The sequence below is a fragment of the Phalangium opilio genome, unplaced genomic scaffold (assembly GCF_054372755.1).
Source record: "Phalangium opilio isolate 3A_F unplaced genomic scaffold, DU_Popi_V2 ptg000002l_1, whole genome shotgun sequence".
In the NCBI taxonomy this organism is placed as follows: Eukaryota; Metazoa; Arthropoda; class Arachnida; order Opiliones; family Phalangiidae; genus Phalangium; species Phalangium opilio.
The window spans coordinates 16,047,493-16,066,973 of record NW_028324144.1 but is presented as its reverse complement, the minus strand read 5'-3'; the positions used below and the strand labels follow the sequence as shown (position 1 = coordinate 16,066,973).

General features: G+C 47.0%; 10 non-coding genes across 10 annotated transcripts; all 10 read right to left on the bottom strand.

Moving 5' to 3' along the window:
* Nucleotides 1-1,419: 1,419 nt before the first annotated feature.
* On the bottom strand, nt 1,420-1,492 carry TRNAI-GAU (transfer RNA isoleucine (anticodon GAU)). The gene has a single exon. It is a non-coding gene; the product is annotated as a tRNA-Ile (tRNA).
* A 1,393-nt stretch (nt 1,493-2,885) lies between these two features.
* Nucleotides 2,886-2,958, bottom strand: TRNAI-GAU (transfer RNA isoleucine (anticodon GAU)). The gene has a single exon. It is a non-coding gene; the product is annotated as a tRNA-Ile (tRNA).
* A 662-nt stretch (nt 2,959-3,620) lies between these two features.
* On the bottom strand, nt 3,621-3,693 carry TRNAI-GAU (transfer RNA isoleucine (anticodon GAU)). The gene has a single exon. It is a non-coding gene; the product is annotated as a tRNA-Ile (tRNA).
* Nucleotides 3,694-4,794: 1,101 nt separating this feature from the next.
* TRNAI-GAU (transfer RNA isoleucine (anticodon GAU)) lies at nt 4,795-4,867 on the bottom strand. The gene has a single exon. It is a non-coding gene; the product is annotated as a tRNA-Ile (tRNA).
* Nucleotides 4,868-5,529: 662 nt separating this feature from the next.
* TRNAI-GAU (transfer RNA isoleucine (anticodon GAU)) lies at nt 5,530-5,602 on the bottom strand. Its single transcript has one exon. It is a non-coding gene; the product is annotated as a tRNA-Ile (tRNA).
* Nucleotides 5,603-8,015: 2,413 nt separating this feature from the next.
* TRNAI-GAU (transfer RNA isoleucine (anticodon GAU)) lies at nt 8,016-8,088 on the bottom strand. Its single transcript has one exon. It is a non-coding gene; the product is annotated as a tRNA-Ile (tRNA).
* Nucleotides 8,089-10,352: 2,264 nt separating this feature from the next.
* On the bottom strand, nt 10,353-10,425 carry TRNAI-GAU (transfer RNA isoleucine (anticodon GAU)). The gene has a single exon. It is a non-coding gene; the product is annotated as a tRNA-Ile (tRNA).
* A 1,387-nt stretch (nt 10,426-11,812) lies between these two features.
* Nucleotides 11,813-11,885, bottom strand: TRNAI-GAU (transfer RNA isoleucine (anticodon GAU)). Its single transcript has one exon. It is a non-coding gene; the product is annotated as a tRNA-Ile (tRNA).
* A 1,388-nt stretch (nt 11,886-13,273) lies between these two features.
* TRNAI-GAU (transfer RNA isoleucine (anticodon GAU)) lies at nt 13,274-13,346 on the bottom strand. Its single transcript has one exon. It is a non-coding gene; the product is annotated as a tRNA-Ile (tRNA).
* A 1,101-nt stretch (nt 13,347-14,447) lies between these two features.
* On the bottom strand, nt 14,448-14,520 carry TRNAI-GAU (transfer RNA isoleucine (anticodon GAU)). Its single transcript has one exon. It is a non-coding gene; the product is annotated as a tRNA-Ile (tRNA).
* Nucleotides 14,521-19,481: the final 4,961 nt, after the last annotated feature.

The window sequence follows — 19,481 nt, the reverse complement described above, 5'->3', positions numbered from 1 at the left end:
ACGCGCTAACCATTGCGACACGGAAGCCCAAAAATTAAATGTTCGTCAGGTATTGTGGAAAAACTTTGGCTTTTTACGTTATATTTCAGATCCCAAAACACCGCTCCCGCGTGGGCTCGAACCACCATCCTATTAATTAACAGCCGAACGCGCTAACCATTGAGCCACGGAAGCTCAGAAATTAAATGGTTGTCACGTATAGTGGAAAAGTTTTGAATTTTTACGCTACATCTGAGACCTCAAAACACCGCTCCCGGGTGGACTCGAACCGCCAACCTTTTGAATAACAGCTGAGAGCGCTAACCATTGCGCCACGGAAGCCCAAAAATTACATGGTCGTCTGGTATTGTGGAAAAACTTTGGCTTTTTACGTTACATTTGAGATCCCAAAACACCGCTCCCGGGTGGGCTCGAACCACCAACCTTTCGGTTAACAGCCGAACGCGCTAACCATTGCGCCACGGAAGCCCAAAAGTTAAGTGGTCGTCAGGTATTGTGGAAAAATTTTGGTTTTTTACGTTACATTTGAGATCCCAAAACAGCGCTCCCGGGTGGGCTCGAACCACCAACCTATTAGTTAACAGCCGAACGCGCTAACTCTTGATCCACGGAAGCTCAGAAATTAAATGGTTCTCACGTATTGTGGAAAAGTTTTGACTTTTTACGCTACATCTGAGACCCCACAACACCTCTCCCGGGTAGGCTCGAACCACCAACCTTTCGGTTATAAACGCGTTAACCATTGCGCAACGGAAGCCCAAAAATTAAATGTTCGTCAGGTATTATGGAAAAACTTTGAATTTTTACGTCACATCTGAGACCTCACAACACCGCTCCCGGATGGGCTCGAACCACCAACCTTTCGGTAAACAGCCGAACGCGCTAACCATTGCGCCACGGAAGCCCAAAAATTAAATGGTCGTCAGGTATTGTGGAAAAACTTTGGCTTTTTACGTTACATTTGAGATCCCAAAACACCGCTCCCGGGTGGGCTCGAACCACCAACCTATTAATTAACAGCCGAACGCGCTAATCATTGATCCACGGAAGCTCGGAAATTAAATGGTTGTCACGTATTGTGGAAATGATAAGACTTTTCACGCTACATCTGAGACCCCAAAACACCTCTCCCGGGTGGGCTCGAACCACCAACCTTTCGGTTAACAGCTGAACGCGCTAACCATTGAACCACGGAAGCTCAGAAATTAAATGGTTGTCAGGTATTGTGGAAAAGTTATGACTTTTCACGCTAGATCTGAGACCCCACAACACCTCTCCCGGGTGGGCTCGAACGACCAACCCCTCGGTTAACATCTGAACGCGTTAACCATTGCGCAACGGAAGCCCAAAAATTAAATGTTCGTCAGGTATTGTGGAAAAACTCTGACTTTTTACGTTACGTCTGAGACCTCACAACACCGCTCCCGGATGGGCTCGAACCACCAACCTTTCGGTTATCAGCCGAACGCGCTAACCATTGCGCCACGGAAGCCCAAAAATTAAATGGTCGTCAGGTATTGTGGAAAAACTTTGGCTTTTTACGTTACATTTGAGATCCCAAAACATCGCTCCCGGGTGGGCTCGCACCACCAACCTATTAATTAACAGCCAAACGCGCTAACCATTGAGCCACGGAAGCTCAGAAATTAAATGGTTGTCACGTATTGTGGTAAAGATATGACTTTTCACGCAACATCTGAGACCCCACAACACCTCTCCCGGGTGGGCTCGAACCACCAACCTTTCGGTTAACAGCTGAACGCGCTAACCATTGAACCACGGAAGCTCAGAAATTAAATGGTTGTCAGGTATTGTGGAAAAGTTATGACTTTTCACGCTACATCTGAGACCCCACAACACCTCTCCCGGGTGAGCTCGAATGACCAACCTTTCGGTTAACATCTAAACGCGTTAACCATTGCGCAACGGAAGCCCAAAAATTAAATGTTCGTCAGGTATTGTGGAAAAACTTTGACTTTTTACGTCACATCTGAGACCTCAACACCGCTCCCGGATGGGCTCGAACCACCAACCTTTCGGTTAACAGCTGAACGCGCTAACCATTGAACCACGGAAGCTCAGAAATTAAATGGTTGTCAGGTATTGTGGAAAAGTTATGACTTTTCACGCTACATCTGAGACCCCACAACACCTCTCCCGGGTGAGCTCGAATGACCAACCTTTCGGTTAACATCTAAACGCGTTAACCATTGCGCAACGGAAGCCCAAAAATTAAATGTTCGTCAGGTATTGTGGAAAAACTTTGACTTTTTACGTCACATCTGAGACCTCAACACCGCTCCCGGATGGGCTCGAACCACCAACCTTTCGGTTAACAGCCGCACGCGCTAACCATTGCGCCACGGAAGCTCAGAAATTAAATGGTTGTCAGGTATTGTGGAAAAACTTTGGCTTTTTACGTTACATTTGAGATCCCAAAACACCGCTCCCGGGTGGGCTCGAACCACCAACCTATTAATTAACAGCCGAACGCGCTAATCATTGATCCACGGAAGCTCGGAAATTAAATGGTTGTCACGTATTGTGGAAAAGATAAGACTTTTCACGCTACATCTGAGACCCCAAAACACCTCTCCCGGGTGGGCTCGAACCACCAACCTTTAGGTTAACAGCTGAACGCGCTAACCATTGAACCACGGAAGCTCAGAAATTAAATGGTTGTCAGGTATTGTGGAAAAGTTATGACTTTTCACGCTAGATCTGAGACCCCACAACACCTCTCCCGGGTGGGCTCGAACGACCAACCCCTCGGTTAACATCTGAACGCGTTAACCATTGCGCAACGGAAGCCCAAAAATTAAATGTTCGTCAGGTATTGTGGAAAAACTCTGACTTTTTACGTTACGTCTGAGACCTCACAACACCGCTCCCGGATGGGCTCGAACCACCAACCTTTCGGTTATCAGCCGAACGCGCTAACCATTGCGCCACGGAAGCCCAAAAATTAAATGGTCGTCAGGTATTGTGGAAAAACTTTGGCTTTTTACGTTACATTTGAGGTCCCAAAACATCGCTCCCGGGTGGGCTCGCACCACCAACCTATTAATTAACAGCCAAACGCGCTAACCATTGAGCCACGGAAGCTCAGAAATTAAATGGTTGTCACGTATTGTGGAAAAGATATGACTTTTCACGTTACATTTGAGATCCCAAAACACCGCTCCCGGGTGGGCTCGAACCACCAACCTTTCGGTTAACAGCTGAACGCGCTAACCATTGAACCACGGAAGCTCGGAAATTAAATGGTTGTCACGTATTGTGGAAAAGATAAGACTTTTCACGCTAAATCTGAGACCCCAGAACACCTCTCCCGGGTGGGCTCGAACCACCAACCTTTCGGTTAACAGCTGAACGCGCTAACCATTGAACCACGGAAGCTCAGAAATTAAATGGTTGTCAAGTATTGTGGAAAAGTTATGACTTTTCACGCTACATCTGAGACCTCACAACACCTCTCCCGGGTGGGCTCGAACGACCAACCCCTCGGTTAACATCTGATCGCGTTAACCATTGCGCAACAGAAGCCCAAAAATTAAATGTTCGTCAGGTATTGTGGAAAAACTCTGACTTTTTACGTTACGTCTGAGACCTCACAACACCGCTCCCGGATGGGCTCGAACCACCAACCTTTCGGTTATCAGCCGAACGCGCTAACCATTGCGCCACGGAAGCCCAAAAATTAAATGGTCGTCAGGTATTGTGGAAAAACTTTGGCTTTTTACGTTACATTTGAGATCCCAAAACATCGCTCCCGGGTGGGCTCGCACCACCAACCTATTAATTAACAGCCAAACGCGCTAACCATTGAGCCACGGAAGCTCAGAAATTAAATGGTTGTCACGTATTGTGGTAAAGATATGACTTTTCACGCAACATCTGAGACCCCACAACACCTCTCCCGGGTGGTCTCGAACCACCAACCTTTCGGTTAACAGCTGAACGCGCTAACCATTGAACCACGGAAGCTCAGAAATTAAATGGTTGTCAGGTATTGTGGAAAAGTTATGACTTTTCACGCTACATCTGAGACCCCACAACACCTCTCCCGGGTGAGCTCGAATGACCAACCTTTCGGTTAACATCTAAACGCGTTAACCATTGCGCAACGGAAGCCCAAAAATTAAATGTTCGTCAGGTATTGTGGAAAAACTTTGACTTTTTACGTCACATCTGAGACCTCAACACCGCTCCCGGATGGGCTCGAACCACCAACCTTTCGGTTAACAGCCGCACGCGCTAACCATTGCGCCACGGAAGCTCAGAAATTAAATGGTTGTCAGGTATTGTGGAAAAACTTTGGCTTTTTACGTTACATTTGAGATCCCAAAACACCGCTCCCGGGTGGGCTCGAACCACCAACCTATTAATTAACAGCCGAACGCGCTAATCATTGATCCACGGAAGCTCGGAAATTAAATGGTTGTCACGTATTGTGGAAAAGATAAGACTTTTCACGCTACATCTGAGACCCCAAAACACCTCTCCCGGGTGGGCTCGAACCACCAACCTTTAGGTTAACAGCTGAACGCGCTAACCATTGAACCACGGAAGCTCAGAAATTAAATGGTTGTCAGGTATTGTGGAAAAGTTATGACTTTTCACGCTAGATCTGAGACCCCACAACACCTCTCCCGGGTGGGCTCGAACGACCAACCCCTCGGTTAACATCTGAACGCGTTAACCATTGCGCAACGGAAGCCCAAAAATTAAATGTTCGTCAGGTATTGTGGAAAAACTCTGACTTTTTACGTTACGTCTGAGACCTCACAACACCGCTCCCGGATGGGCTCGAACCACCAACCTTTCGGTTATCAGCCGAACGCGCTAACCATTGCGCCACGGAAGCCCAAAAATTAAATGGTCGTCAGGTATTGTGGAAAAACTTTGGCTTTTTACGTTACATTTGAGGTCCCAAAACATCGCTCCCGGGTGGGCTCGCACCACCAACCTATTAATTAACAGCCAAACGCGCTAACCATTGAGCCACGGAAGCTCAGAAATTAAATGGTTGTCACGTATTGTGGAAAAGATATGACTTTTCACGTTACATTTGAGATTCCAAAACACCGCTCCCGGGTGGGCTCGAACCACCAACCTTTCGGTTAACAGCTGAACGCGCTAACCATTGAACCACGGAAGCTCGGAAATTAAATGGTTGTCACGTATTGTGGAAAAGATAAGACTTTTCACGCTAAATCTGAGACCCCAGAACACCTCTCCCGGGTGGGCTCGAACCACCAACCTTTCGGTTAACAGCTGAACGCGCTAACCATTGAACCACGGAAGCTCAGAAATTAAATGGTTGTCAAGTATTGTGGAAAAGTTATGACTTTTCACGCTACATCTGAGACCTCACAACACCTCTCCCGGGTGGGCTCGAACGACCAACCCCTCGGTTAACATCTGATCGCGTTAACCATTGCGCAACAGAAGCCCAAAAATTAAATGTTCGTCAGGTATTGTGGAAAAACTCTGACTTTTTACGTTACGTCTGAGACCTCACAACACCGCTCCCGGATGGGCTCGAACCACCAACCTTTCGGTTATCAGCCGAACGCGCTAACCATTGCGCCACGGAAGCCCAAAAATTAAATGGTCGTCAGGTATTGTGGAAAAACTTTGGCTTTTTACGTTACATTTGAGATCCCAAAACATCGCTCCCGGGTGGGCTCGCACCACCAACCTATTAATTAACAGCCAAACGCGCTAACCATTGAGCCACGGAAGCTCAGAAATTAAATGGTTGTCACGTCTTGTGGTAAAGATATGACTTTTCACGCAACATCTGAGACCCCACAACACCTCTCCCGGGTGGTCTCGAACCACCAACCTTTCGGTTAACAGCTGAACGCGCTAACCATTGAACCACGGAAGCTCAGAAATTAAATGGTTGTCAGGTATTGTGGAAAAGTTATGACTTTTCACGCTACATCTGAGACCCCACAACACCTCTCCCGGGTGAGCTCGAATGACCAACCTTTCGGTTAACATCTAAACGCGTTAACCATTGCGCAACGGAAGCCCAAAAATTAAATGTTCGTCAGGTATTGTGGAAAAACTTTGACTTTTTACGTCACATCTGAGACCTCAACACCGCTCCCGGATGGGCTCGAACCACCAACCTTTCGGTTAACAGCTGAACGCGCTAACCATTGAACCACGGAAGCTCAGAAATTAAATGGTTGTCAGGTATTGTGGAATAGTTATGACTTTTCACGCTACATCTGAGACCCCACAACACCTCTCCCGGGTGAGCTCGAATGACCAACCTTTCGGTTAACATCTAAACGCGTTAACCATTGCGCAACGGAAGCCCAAAAATTAAATGTTCGTCAGATATTGTGGAAAAACTTTGACTTTTTACGTCACATCTGAGACCTCAACACCGCTCCCGGATGGGCTCGAACCACCAACCTTTCGGTTAACAGCCGCACGCGCTAACCATTGCGCCACGGAAGCTCAGAAATTAAATGGTTGTCAGGTATTGTGGAAAAACTTTGGCTTTTTACGTTACATTTGAGATCCCAAAACACCGCTCCCGGGTGGGCTCGAACCACCAACCTATTAATTAAAAGCCGAACGCGCTAATCATTGATCCACGGAAGCTCGGAAATTAAATGGTTGTCACGTATTGTGGAAAAGATAAGACTTTTCACGCTACATCTGAGACCCCAAAACACCTCTCCCGGGTGGGCTCGAACCACCAACCTTTCGGTTAACAGCTGAACGCGCTAACCATTGAACCACGGAAGCTCAGAAATTAAATGGTTGTCAGGTATTGTGGAAAAGTTATGACTTTTCACGCTAGATCTGAGACCCCACAACACCTCTCCCGGGTGGGCTCGAACGACCAACCCCTCGGTTAACATCTGAACGCGTTAACCATTGCGCAACGGAAGCCCAAAAATTAAATGTTCGTCAGGTATTGTGGAAAAACTCTGACTTTTTACGTTACATTTGAGATCCCAAAACACCGCTCCCGGGTGCGCTCGAACCACCAACCTATTAGTTAACAGCCGAACGCGCTAACCATTGAGCCACGGAAGCTCGGAAATTAAATGGTTGTCACGTATTGTGGAAAAGATAAGACTTTTCACGCTACATCTGAGACCCCAAAACACCTCTCCCGGGTGGGCTCGAACCACCAACCTTTCGGTTAACAGCTGAACGCGCTAACCATTGAACCACGGAAGCTCAGAAATTAAATGGTTGTCAAATATTGTGGAAAAGTTATGACTTTTCACGCTACATCTGAGACCTCACAACACCTCTCCCGGGTGGGCTCGAACGACCAACCCCTCGGTTAACATCTGATCGCGTTAACCATTGCGCAACGGAAGCCCAAAAATTAAATGTTCGTCAGGTATTGTGGAAAAACTCTGACTTTTTACGTTACATTTGAGATCCCAAAACACCGCTCCGGGGTGGGCTCGAACCACCAACCTATTAATTAACAGCCGAACGCGCTAATCATTGAGCCACGGAAGCTCAGAAATTAAATGGTTGTCACGTATAGTGGAAAAGTTTACGCTACATCTGAGACCTCACAACAAAGCTCAAGGGCGGGCTCGAACCACCAACCTTTTGAATAACAGCCGAAAGCGCTAACCATTGCGCCACGGAAGCCCAAAAATTATATGGTCGTCAGGTATTGTGGAAAAACTTTGACTTTTTACGTCACATCTGAGCCCTCACAACACCGCTCCCGGATGGGCTTGAACCACCAACCTTTCGGTTAACAGCCAAACGCGCTAACCATTGAACCACGGAAGCTCAGAAATTAAATGGTTGTCAGGTATTGTGGAAAAGTTATGACTTTTCACGCTAGATCTGAGACTACACAACACCTCTCCCGGGTGGGCTCGAACGACCAACCCCTCGGTTAACATCTGAACGCGTTAACCATTGCGCCACGGAAGCCCAAAAATTAAATGTTCGTCAGGTATTGTGGAAAAACTCTGACTTTTTACGTTACGTCTGAAACCTCACAACACCGCTCCCGGATGGGCTCGAACCACCAACCTTTCGGTTATCAGCCGAACGCGCTAACCATTGCGCCACGGAAGCCCAAAAATTAAATGGTCGTCAGGTATTGTATAAAAACTTTGGCTTTTTACGTTACATTTGAGATCCCAAAACATCGCTCCCGGGTGGGCTCGCACCACCAACCTATTAATTAACAGCCAAACGCGCTAACCATTGAGCCACGGAAGCTCAGAAATTAAATGGTTGTCACGTATTGTGGAAAAGATATGACTTTTCACGCAACATCTGAGACCCCACAACACCTCTCCCGGGTGGGCTCGAACCACCAACCTTTCGGTTAACAGCTGAACGCGCTAACCATTGAACCACGGAAGCTCAGAAATTAAATGGTTGTCAGGTATTGTGGAAAAGTTATGACTTTTCACGCTACATCTGAGACCCCACAACACCTCTCCCGGGTGAGCTCGAATGACCAACCTTTCGGTTAACATCTAAACGCGTTAACCATTGCGCAACGGAAGCCCAAAAATTAAATGTTCGTCAGGTATTGTGGAAAAACTTTGACTTTTTACGTCACATCTGAGACCTCAACACCGCTCCCGGATGGGCTCGAACCACCAACCTTTCGGTTAACAGCCGCACGCGCTAACCATTGCGCCACGGAAGCTCAGAAATTAAATGGTTGTCAGGTATTGTGGAAAAACTTTGGCTTTTTACGTTACATTTGAGATCCCAAAACATCGCTCCCGGGTGGGCTCGCACCACCAACCTATTAATTAACAGCCAAACGCGCTAACCATTGAGCCACGGAAGCTCAGAAATTAAATGGTTGTCACGTATTGTGGAAAAGATATGACTTTTCACGCAACATCTGAGACCCCACAAAACCTCTCCCGGGTGGGCTCGAACCACCAACCTTTCGGTTAACAGCTGAACGCGCTAACCATTGAACCACGGAAGCTCAGAAATTAAATGGTTGTCAGGTATTGTGGAAAAGTTATGACTTTTCACGCTACATCTGAGACCCCACAACACCTCTCCCGGGTGAGCTCGAATGACCAACCTTTCGGTTAACATCTAAACGCGTTAACCATTGCGCAACGGAAGCCCAAAAATTAAATGTTCGTCAGGTATTGTGGAAAAACTTTGACTTTTTACGTCACATCTGAGACCTCAACACCGCTCCCGGATGGGCTCGAACCACCAACCTTTCGGTTAACAGCTGAACGCGCTAACCATTGAACCACGGAAGCTCAGAAATTAAATGGTTGTCAGGTATTGTGGAAAAGTTATGACTTTTCACGCTACATCTGAGACCCCACAACACCTCTCCCGGGTGAGCTCGAATGACCAACCTTTCGGTTAACATCTAAACGCGTTAACCATTGCGCAACGGAAGCCCAAAAATTAAATGTTCGTCAGGTATTGTGGAAAAACTTTGACTTTTTACGTCACATCTGAGACCTCAACACCGCTCCCGGATGGGCTCGAACCACCAACCTTTCGGTTAACAGCCGCACGCGCTAACCATTGCGCCACGGAAGCTCAGAAATTAAATGGTTGTCAGGTATTGTGGAAAAACTTTGGCTTTTTACGTTACATTTGAGATCCCAAAACACCGCTCCCGGGTGGGCTCGAACCACCAACCTTTTAATTAACAGCCGAACGCGCTAATCATTGAGCCACGGAAGCTCAGAAATTAAATGGTTGTCACGTATAGTGGAAAAGTTTACGCTACATCTGAGACCTCACAACAAAGCTCAAGGGCGGGCTCGAACCACCAACCTTTTGAATAACAGCCGAAAGCGCTAACCATTGCCCCACGGAAGCCCAAAAATTATATGGTCGTCAGGTATTGTGGAAAAACTCTGACTTTTTACGTCACATCTGAGACCTCACAACACCGCTCCCGGATGGGCTTGAACCACCAACCTTTCGGTTAACAGCCAAACGCGCTAATCATTGATCCACGGAAGCTCGGAAATTAAATGGTTGTCACGTATTGTGGAAAAGATAAGACTTTTCACGCTACATCTGAGACCCCAAAACACCTCTCCCGGGTGGGCTCGAACCACCAACCTTTCGGTTAACAGCTGAACGCGCTAACCATTGAACCACGGAAGCTCAGAAATTAAATGGTTGTCAGGTATTGTGGAAAAGTTATGACTTTTCACGCTAGATCTGAGACCCCACAACACCTCTCCCGGGTGGGCTCGAACGACCAACCCCTCGGTTAACATCTGAACTCGTTAACCATTGCGCAACGGAAGCCCAAAAATTAAATGTTCGTCAGGTATTGTGGAAAAACTCTGACTTTTTACGTTACGTCTGAGACCTCACAACACCGCTCCCGGATGGGCTCGAACCACCAACCTTTCGGTTATCAGCCGAACGCGCTAACCATTGCGCCACGGAAGCCCAAAAATTAAATGGTCGTCAGGTATTGTGGAAAAACTTTGGCTTTTTACGTTACATTTGAGGTCCCAAAACATCGCTCCCGGGTGGGCTCGCACCACCAACCTATTAATTAACAGCCAAACGCGCTAACCATTGAGCCACGGAAGCTCAGAAATTAAATGGTTGTCACGTATTGTGGAAAAGATATGACTTTTCACGCAACATCTGAGACCCCACAACACCTCTCCCGGGTGGGCTCGAACCACCAACCTTTCGGTTAACAGCTGAACGCGCTAACCATTGAACCACGGAAGCTCAGAAATTAAATGGTTGTCAGGTATTGTGGAAAAACTTTGGCTTTTTACGTTACATTTGAGATCCCAAAACACCGCTCCCGGGTGCGCTCGAACCACCAACCTATTAGTTAACAGCCGAACGCGCTAACCATTGAGCCACGGAAGCTCGGAAATTAAATGGTTGTCACGTATTGTGGAAAAGATAAGACTTTTCACGCTACATCTGAGACCCCAAAACACCTCTCCCGGGTGGGCTCGAACCACCAACCTTTCGATTAACAGCTGAACGCGCTAACCATTGAACCACGGAAGCTCAGAAATTAAATGGTTGTCAAATATTGTGGAAAAGTTATGACTTTTCACGCTACATCTTAGACCTCACAACACCTCTCCCGGGTGGGCTCGAACGACCAACCCCTCGGTTAACATCTGATCGCGTTAACCATTGCGCAACGGAAGCCCAAAAATTAAATGTTCGTCAGGTATTGTGGAAAAACTCTGACTTTTTACGTTACATTTGAGATCCCAAAACACCGCTCCGGGGGGGCTCGAACCACCAACCTATTAATTAACAGCCGAACGCGCTAATCATTGAGCCACGGAAGCTCAGAAATTAAATGGTTGTCACGTATAGTGGAAAAGTTTACGCTACATCTGAGACCTCACAACAAAGCTCAAGGGCGGGCTCGAACCACCAACCTTTTGAATAACAGCCGAAAGCGCTAACCATTGCCCCACGGAAGCCCAAAAATTATATGGTCGTCAGGTATTGTGGAAAAACTCTGACTTTTTACGTCACATCTGAGACCTCACAACACCGCTCCCGGATGGGCTTGAACCACCAACCTTTCGGTTAACAGCCAAACGCGCTAACCATTGAACCACGGAAGCTCAGAAATTAAATGGTTGTCAGGTATTGTGGAAAAGTTATGACTTTTCACGCTAGATCTGAGACTACACAACACCTCTCCCGGGTGGGCTCGAACGACCAACCCCTCGGTTAACATCTGAACGCGTTAACCATTGCGCAACGGAAGCCCAAAAATTAAATGTTCGTCAGGTATTGTGGAAAAACTCTGACTTTTTACGTTACGTCTGAGACCTCACAACACCGCTCCCGGATGGGCTCGAACCACCAACCTTTCGGTTATCAGCCGAACGCGCTAACCATTGCGCAACGGAAGCCCAAAAATTAAATGGTCGTCAGGTATTGTGGAAAAACTTTGGCTTTTTACGTTACATTTGAGATCCCAAAACATCGCTCCCGGGTGGGCTCGCACCACCAACCTATTAATTAACAGCCAAACGCGCTAACCATTGAGCCACGGAAGCTCAGAAATTAAATGGTTGTCACGTATTGTGGAAAAGATATGACTTTTCACGCAACATCTGAGACCCCACAACACCTCTCCCGGGTGGGCTCGAACCACCAACCTTTCGGTTAACAGCTGAACGCGCTAACCATTGAACCACGGAAGCTCAGAAATTAAATGGTTGTCAGGTATTGTGGAAAAACTTTGGCTTTTTACGTTACATTTGAGATCCCAAAACACCGCTCCCGGGTGCGCTCGAACCACCAACCTATTAGTTAACAGCCGAACGCGCTAACCATTGAGCCACGGAAGCTCGGAAATTAAATGGTTGTCACGTATTGTGGAAAAGATAAGACTTTTCACGCTACATCTGAGACCCCAAAACACCTCTCCCGGGTGGGCTCGAACCACCAACCTTTCGGTTAACAGCTGAACGCGCTAACCATTGAACCACGGAAGCTCAGAAATTAAATGGTTGTCAAATATTGTGGAAAAGTTATGACTTTTCACGCTACATCTGAGACCTCACAACACCTCTCCCGGGTGGGCTCGAACGACCAACCCCTCGGTTAACATCTGATCGCGTTAACCATTGCGCAACGGAAGCCCAAAAATTAAATGTTCGTCAGGTATTGTGGAAAAACTCTGACTTTTTACGTTACATTTGAGATCCCAAAACACCGCTCCGGGGTGGGCTCGAACCACCAACCTATTAATTAACAGCCGAACGCGCTAATCATTGAGCCACGGAAGCTCAGAAATTAAATGGTTGTCACGTATAGTGGAAATGTTTACGCTACATCTGAGACCTCACAACAAAGCTCAAGGGCGGACTCGAACCACCAACCTTTTGAATAACAGCCGAAAGCGCTAACCATTGCGCCACGGAAGCCCAAAAATTATATGGTCGTCAGGTATTGTGGAAAAACTTTGACTTTTTACGTCACATCTGAGACCTCACAACACCGCTCCCGGATGGGCTTGAACCACCAACCTTTCGGTTAACAGCCAAACGCGCTAACCATTGAACCACGGAAGCTCAGAAATTAAATGGTTGTCAGGTATTGTGGAAAAGTTATGAATTTTCACGCTAGATCTGAGACTACACAACACCTCTCCCGGGTGGGCTCGAACGACCAACCCCTCGGTTAACATCTGAACGCGTTAACCATTGCGCAACGGAAGCCCAAAAATTAAATGTTCGTCAGGTATTGTGGAAAAACTCTGACTTTTTACGTTACGTCTGAGACCTCACAACACCGCTCCCGGATGGGCTCGAACCACCAACCTTTCGGTTATCAGCCGAACGCGCTAACCATTGCGCAACGGAAGCCCAAAAATTAAATGGTCGTCAGGTATTGTGGAAAAACTTTGGCTTTTTACGTTACATTTGAGATCCCAAAACATCGCTCCCGGGTGGGCTCGCACCACCAACCTATTAATTAACAGCCAAACGCGTTAACCATTGAGCCACGGAAGCTCAGAAATTAAATGGTTGTCACGTATTGTGGAAAAGATATGACTTTTCACGCAACATCTGAGACCCCACAACACCTCTCCCGGGTGGGCTCGAACCACCAACCTTTCGGTTAACAGCTGAACGCGCTAACCATTGAACCACGGAAGCTCAGAAATTAAATGGTTGTCAGGTATTGTGGAAAAGTTATGACTTTTCACGCTACATCTGAGACCCCACAACACCTCTCCCGGGTGAGCTCGAATGACCAACCTTTCGGTTAACATCTAAACGCGTTAACCATTGCGCAACGGAAGCCCAAAAATTAAATGTTCGTCAGGTATTGTGGAAAAACTTTGACTTTTTACGTCACATCTGAGACCTCAACACCGCTCCCGGATGGGCTCGAACCACCAACCTTTCGGTTAACAGCCGCACGCGCTAACCATTGCGCCACGGAAGCTCAGAAATTAAATGGTTGTCAGGTATTGTGGAAAAACTTTGACTTTTTACGTCACATCTGAGACCTCACAACACTGCTCCCGGATGGGCTCGAACCACCAACCTTTCGGTTAACAGCCGCACGCGCTAACCATTGCGTCACGGAAGCCCAAAAATTATATGGTCGTCAGGTATTGTGGAAAAACTTTGGCTTTTTACGTTACATTTGAGATCCCAAAACATCGCTCCCGGGTGGTTTCGAACCACCAACCTTTCGGTTAACAGCTGAACGCGCTAACCATTGAACCACGGAAGCTCAGAAATTAAATGGTTGTCAGGTATTGTGGAAAAGTTATGACTTTTCACGCTAGATCTGAGACCCCACAACACCTCTCCCGGGTGGGCTCGAACGACCAACCCCTCGGTTAACATCTGAACGCGTTAACCATTGCGCAACGGAAGCCCAAAAATTAAATGTTCGTCAGGTATTGTGGAAAAACTCTGACTTTTTACGTTACGTCTGAGACCTCACAACACCGCTCCCGGATGGGCTCGAACCACCAACCTTTCGGTTATCAGCCGAACGCGCTAACCATTGCGCAACGGAAGCCCAAAAATTAAATGGTTGTCAGGTATTTTGGAAAAACTTTGGCTTTTCACGCTACATCTGAGACCCCACAACACCTCTCCCGGGTGGGCTCGAACGACCAACCTTTCGGTTAACATCTAAACGCGTTAAACATTGCGCAACGGAAGCCCAAAAATTAAATGTTCGTCAGGTATTGTGGAAAAACTTTGACTTTTTACGTCACATCTGAGACCTCAACACCGCTCCCGGATGGGCTCGAACCACCAACCTTTCGGTTAACAGCCGCACGCGCTAACCATTGAACCAAGGAAGCTCAGAAATTAAATGGTTATCAGGTATTGTGGAAAAGTTATGACTTTTCACGCTACATCTGAGACCCCACAACACCTCTCCCGGGTGGGCTCGAACCACCAACCTTTCGGTTAACAGCTGAACGCGCTAACCATTGAACCAAGGAAGCTCAGAAATTAAATGGTTGTCAGGTATTGTGGAAAAATTTTGACTTTTTACGTCACATCTGAGACCTCACAACACCTCTCCCGGGTGGGCTCGAACGACCAACCTTTCGGTTAACATCTAAACGCGTTAACCATTGAGCAACGGAAGCCCAAAAATTAAATGTTCGTCAGGTATTGTGGAAAAACTTTGACTTTTTACGTCACATCTGAGACCTCAAAACCGCTCCCGGATGGGCTCGAACCACCAACCTTTCGGTTAACAGCCGCACGCGCTAACCATTGCGCCACGGAAGCTCAGAAATTAAATGGTTGTCAGGTATTGTGGAAAAACTTTGACTTTTTACGTCACATCTGAGACCTCACAACACTGCTCCCGGATGGGCTCGAACCACCAACCTTTCGGTTAACAGCCGCACGCGCTAACCATTGCGTCACGGAAGGCCAAAAATTATATGGTCGTCAGGTATTGTGGAAAAACTTTGGCTTTTTACGTTACATTTGAGACCCAAAAACACCGCTCCCGGGTGGGCTCGAACCACCAACCTATTAGTTAACAGCCGAACGCGCTAACCATTGAGCCACGGAAGCTCAGAAATTAAATGGTTGTCAGATATTGTGGAAAAGTTATGACTTTTCACGCTACATCTGAGACCCAAAAACACCGCTCCCGGGTGGGCTCGAACCACCAACCTATTAGTTAACAGCCGAACGCGCTAACCATTGAGCCACGGAAGCTCAGAAATTAAATGGTTGTCAGATATTGTGGAAAAGTTATGACTTTTCACGCTACATCTGAGACCCCACAACACCTCTCCCGGGTAGGCTCGAACCACCAACCTTTCGATTAACAACCGAACGCGCTAACCACTGAGCAACGGAAGCTCAGAATTTATATAGTTGTCAGGTATTGTGGAAACGTTATGACTTTTCACGCTACATCTGAGACCCCACAACACCTCTCCCGGGTGGCTCGAACCACCAACCTTTCGGTTAACAGCTGAACGCGCTAACCATTGAGCCACGGAAGCTCAGAAATTAAATGGTCGTCAGGTATTGTGGAAAAACTTTGGCTTTTTACGTTACATTTGAGATGCCAAAACACTGCTCCCGGGTGGGCTCGAACCACCAACCTATCAATTAACAGCCGAACGCGCTAATCATTGAGCCACGGAAGCTCAGAAATTAAATGGTCGTCAGGTATTGTGGAAAAACTTTGGCTTTTTACGTTACATTTGAGATCCCAAAACACCGCTCCCGGGTGGGCTCGAACCACCAACCCATTAATTAACAGCCGAACGCGCTAATCATTGAGCCACGGAAGCTCAAAAATTACATGGTTGTCAGGTATTGTGGAAAAGTTATGACTTTTCACGCTACATCTGAGACCCCACAACACCTCTCCCGGGTGGTCTCGAACGACCAACCTTTCGGTTATTAGCTAAACGCGCAAACCATTGCGTCACGGAAGCCCAAAAATTATATGGTCGTCAGGTATTGTGGAAAAACTTTGGCTTTTTACGTTACATTTGAGATCCCAAAACACCGCTCCCGGGTGGGCTCGAACCACCAACCTTTCGGTTAACAGCCGAACGCGCTAACCATTGCGCCACGAAAGCCCAAAAACTAAATGGTCGTCAGGTATTGTGGAAAAACTTTGGCTTTTTACGTTACATTAGAGATCCCAAAACACCGCTCCCGGGTGGGCTCGAACCACCAACCTATTAGTTAACAGCCGAACGCGCTAACCATTGAGCCATGGAAGATCAGAAATTAAATGGTTGCCAGGTATTGTGGAAAAGTTATGACTTTTCACGCTACATCTGAGACCCCACAACACCCCTCCCGGGTGGGCTCGAACCACCAACCTATTAATTAACAGCCGAACGCACTAATCATTGAGCCACGGAAGCTCAGAAATTAAATGGTCGTCAGGTATTGTGGAAAAACTTTGGCTTTTTACGTTACATTTGAGATCCCAAAACACCGCTCCCGGGTGGGCTCGAACCACCAATCTATTAATTAACAGCCGAACGCGCTAATCATTGAGCCACGGAAGCTCAGAAATTATATGGTTGTCAGGTATTGTGGAAAAGTTATGACTTTTCACGCTACATCTGAGACCCCACAACACCTCTCCCGGGTGGTCTCGAACGACCAACCTTTCAGTTATTAGCTAAACGCGCTAACCATTGCCCAACGGAAGCCCAAAAATTAAATGTTCGTCAGGTATTGTGGAAAAACTTTCGCTTTTTACGATACATTTGAGATCCCAAAACACCGCTCCCGGGTGGGCTCGAACCACCAACCCATTAATTAACAGCCGAACGCGCTAATCATTGAGCCACGGAAGCTCAGAATTTATATGGTTGTCAGGTATTGTGGAAAAGTTACGACTTTTCACGCTACATCTGAGACCCCACAACACCTCTCCCGGGTGGTCTCGAACGACCAACCTTTCGGTTATTAGCTAAACGCGCTAACCATTGCGTCACGGAAGCCCAAAAATTATATGGTCGTCAGGTATTGTGGAAAAACTTTGGCTTTTTACGTTACATTTGAGATCCCAAAACACCGCTCCCGGGTGGGCTCGAACCACCAACCTATTAATTAACAGCCGAACGCGCTAATCATTGAGCCACGGAAGCTCAGAAATTATATGGTTGTCAGGTATTGTGGAAAAGTTATGACTTTTCACGCTACATCTGAGACCCCACAACACCTCTCCCGGGTGGTCTCGAACGACCAACCTTTCAGTTATTAGCTAAACGCGCTAACCATTGCCCAACGGAAGCCCAAAAATTAAATGTTCGTCAGGTATTGTGGAAAATCTTTGGCTTTTTACGATACATTTGAGATCCCAAAACACCGCTCCCGGGTGGGCTCGAACCACCAACCCATTAATTAACAGCCGAACGCGCTAATCATTGAGCCACGGAAGCTCAGAAATTATATGGTTGTCAGGTATTGTGGAAAAGTTATGACTTTTCACGCTACATCTGAGACCCCACAACACCTCTCCCGGGTGGTCTCGAACGACCAACCTTTCGGTTATTAGCTAAACGCGCTAACCATTGCGTCACGGAAGCCCAAAAATTATATGGTCGTCAGGTATTGTGGAAAAACTTTGGCTTTTTACGTTACATTTGAGATCCCAAAACACCGCTCCCGGGTGGGCTCGAACCACCAACCTATTAATTAACAGCCGAACGCGCTAATCATTGAGCCACGGAAGCTCAGAAATTAAATGGTTGTCAGGTATTGTGGAAAAGTTATGACTTTTCACGCTACATCTGAGACCCCACAACACCTCTCCCGGGTGGTCTCGAACGACCAACCTTTCGGTTATTAGCTAAACGCGCTAACCATTGCGTCACGGAAGCCCAAAAATTATATGGTCGTCAGGTATTGTGGAAAAACTTTGGCTTTTTACGTTACATTTGAGATCCCAAAACACCGCTCCCGGGTGGGCTCGAACCACCAACCTATAAATTAACAGCCGAACGCGCTAATCATTGAGCCACGGAAGCTCAGAAATTAAATGGTTGTCAGGTATTGTGGAAAAGTTATGACTTTTCACGCTACATCTGAGACCCCACAACACCTCTCCCGGGTGGTCTCGAACGACCAACCTTTCGGTTATTAGCTAAACGCGCTAACCATTGCGTCACGGAAACCCAAAAATTATATGGTCGTCAGGTATTGTGGAAAAACTTTGGCTTTTTACGTTACATTAGAGATCCCAAAACACCGCTCCCGGGTGGCCTCGAACCACCAACCTATTAGTTAACAGCCGAACGCGCTAACCATTGAGCCATGGAAGCTCAGAAATTAAATGGTTGCCAGGTATTGTGGAAAAGTTATGACTTTTCACGCTACATCTGAGACCCCACAACACCCCTCCCGGGTGGGCTCGAACCACCAACCTATTAATTAACAGCCGAACGCACTAATCATTGAGCCACGGAAGCTCAGAAATTAAATGGTCGTCAGGTATTGTGGAAAAACTTTGGCTTTTTACGTTACATTTGAGATCCCAAAACACCGCTCCCGGGTGGGCTCGAACCACCAACCTATTAATTAACAGCCGAACGCGCTAATCATTGAGCCACGGAAGCTCAGAAATTAAATGGTTGTCACGTATTGTGGAAAAGATATGACTTTTCACGCTACATCTGAGACCCCACAACAACTCTCCCGGGTGGGCTCGAACGACCAACCTTTCGGTTAACATCTAAACGCGTTAACCATTGCGCAACGGAAGCCCAAAATTTAAATGTTCGTCAGGTATTGTGGAAAAGTTATGACTTTTCACGCTACATCTGAGACCCCACAACACCTCTCCCGGGTGGGCTCGAACGACCAACCTTTCGGTTAACATCTAAACGCGTTAACCATTGCGCAACGGAAGCCCAAAAATTAAATGGTCGTCAGGTATTGTGGAAAATCTTTGGCTTTTTACGTTACATTTGAAATCCCAAAACACCGCTCGCGGGTGGGCTTGAACCACCAACCCATTAATTAACA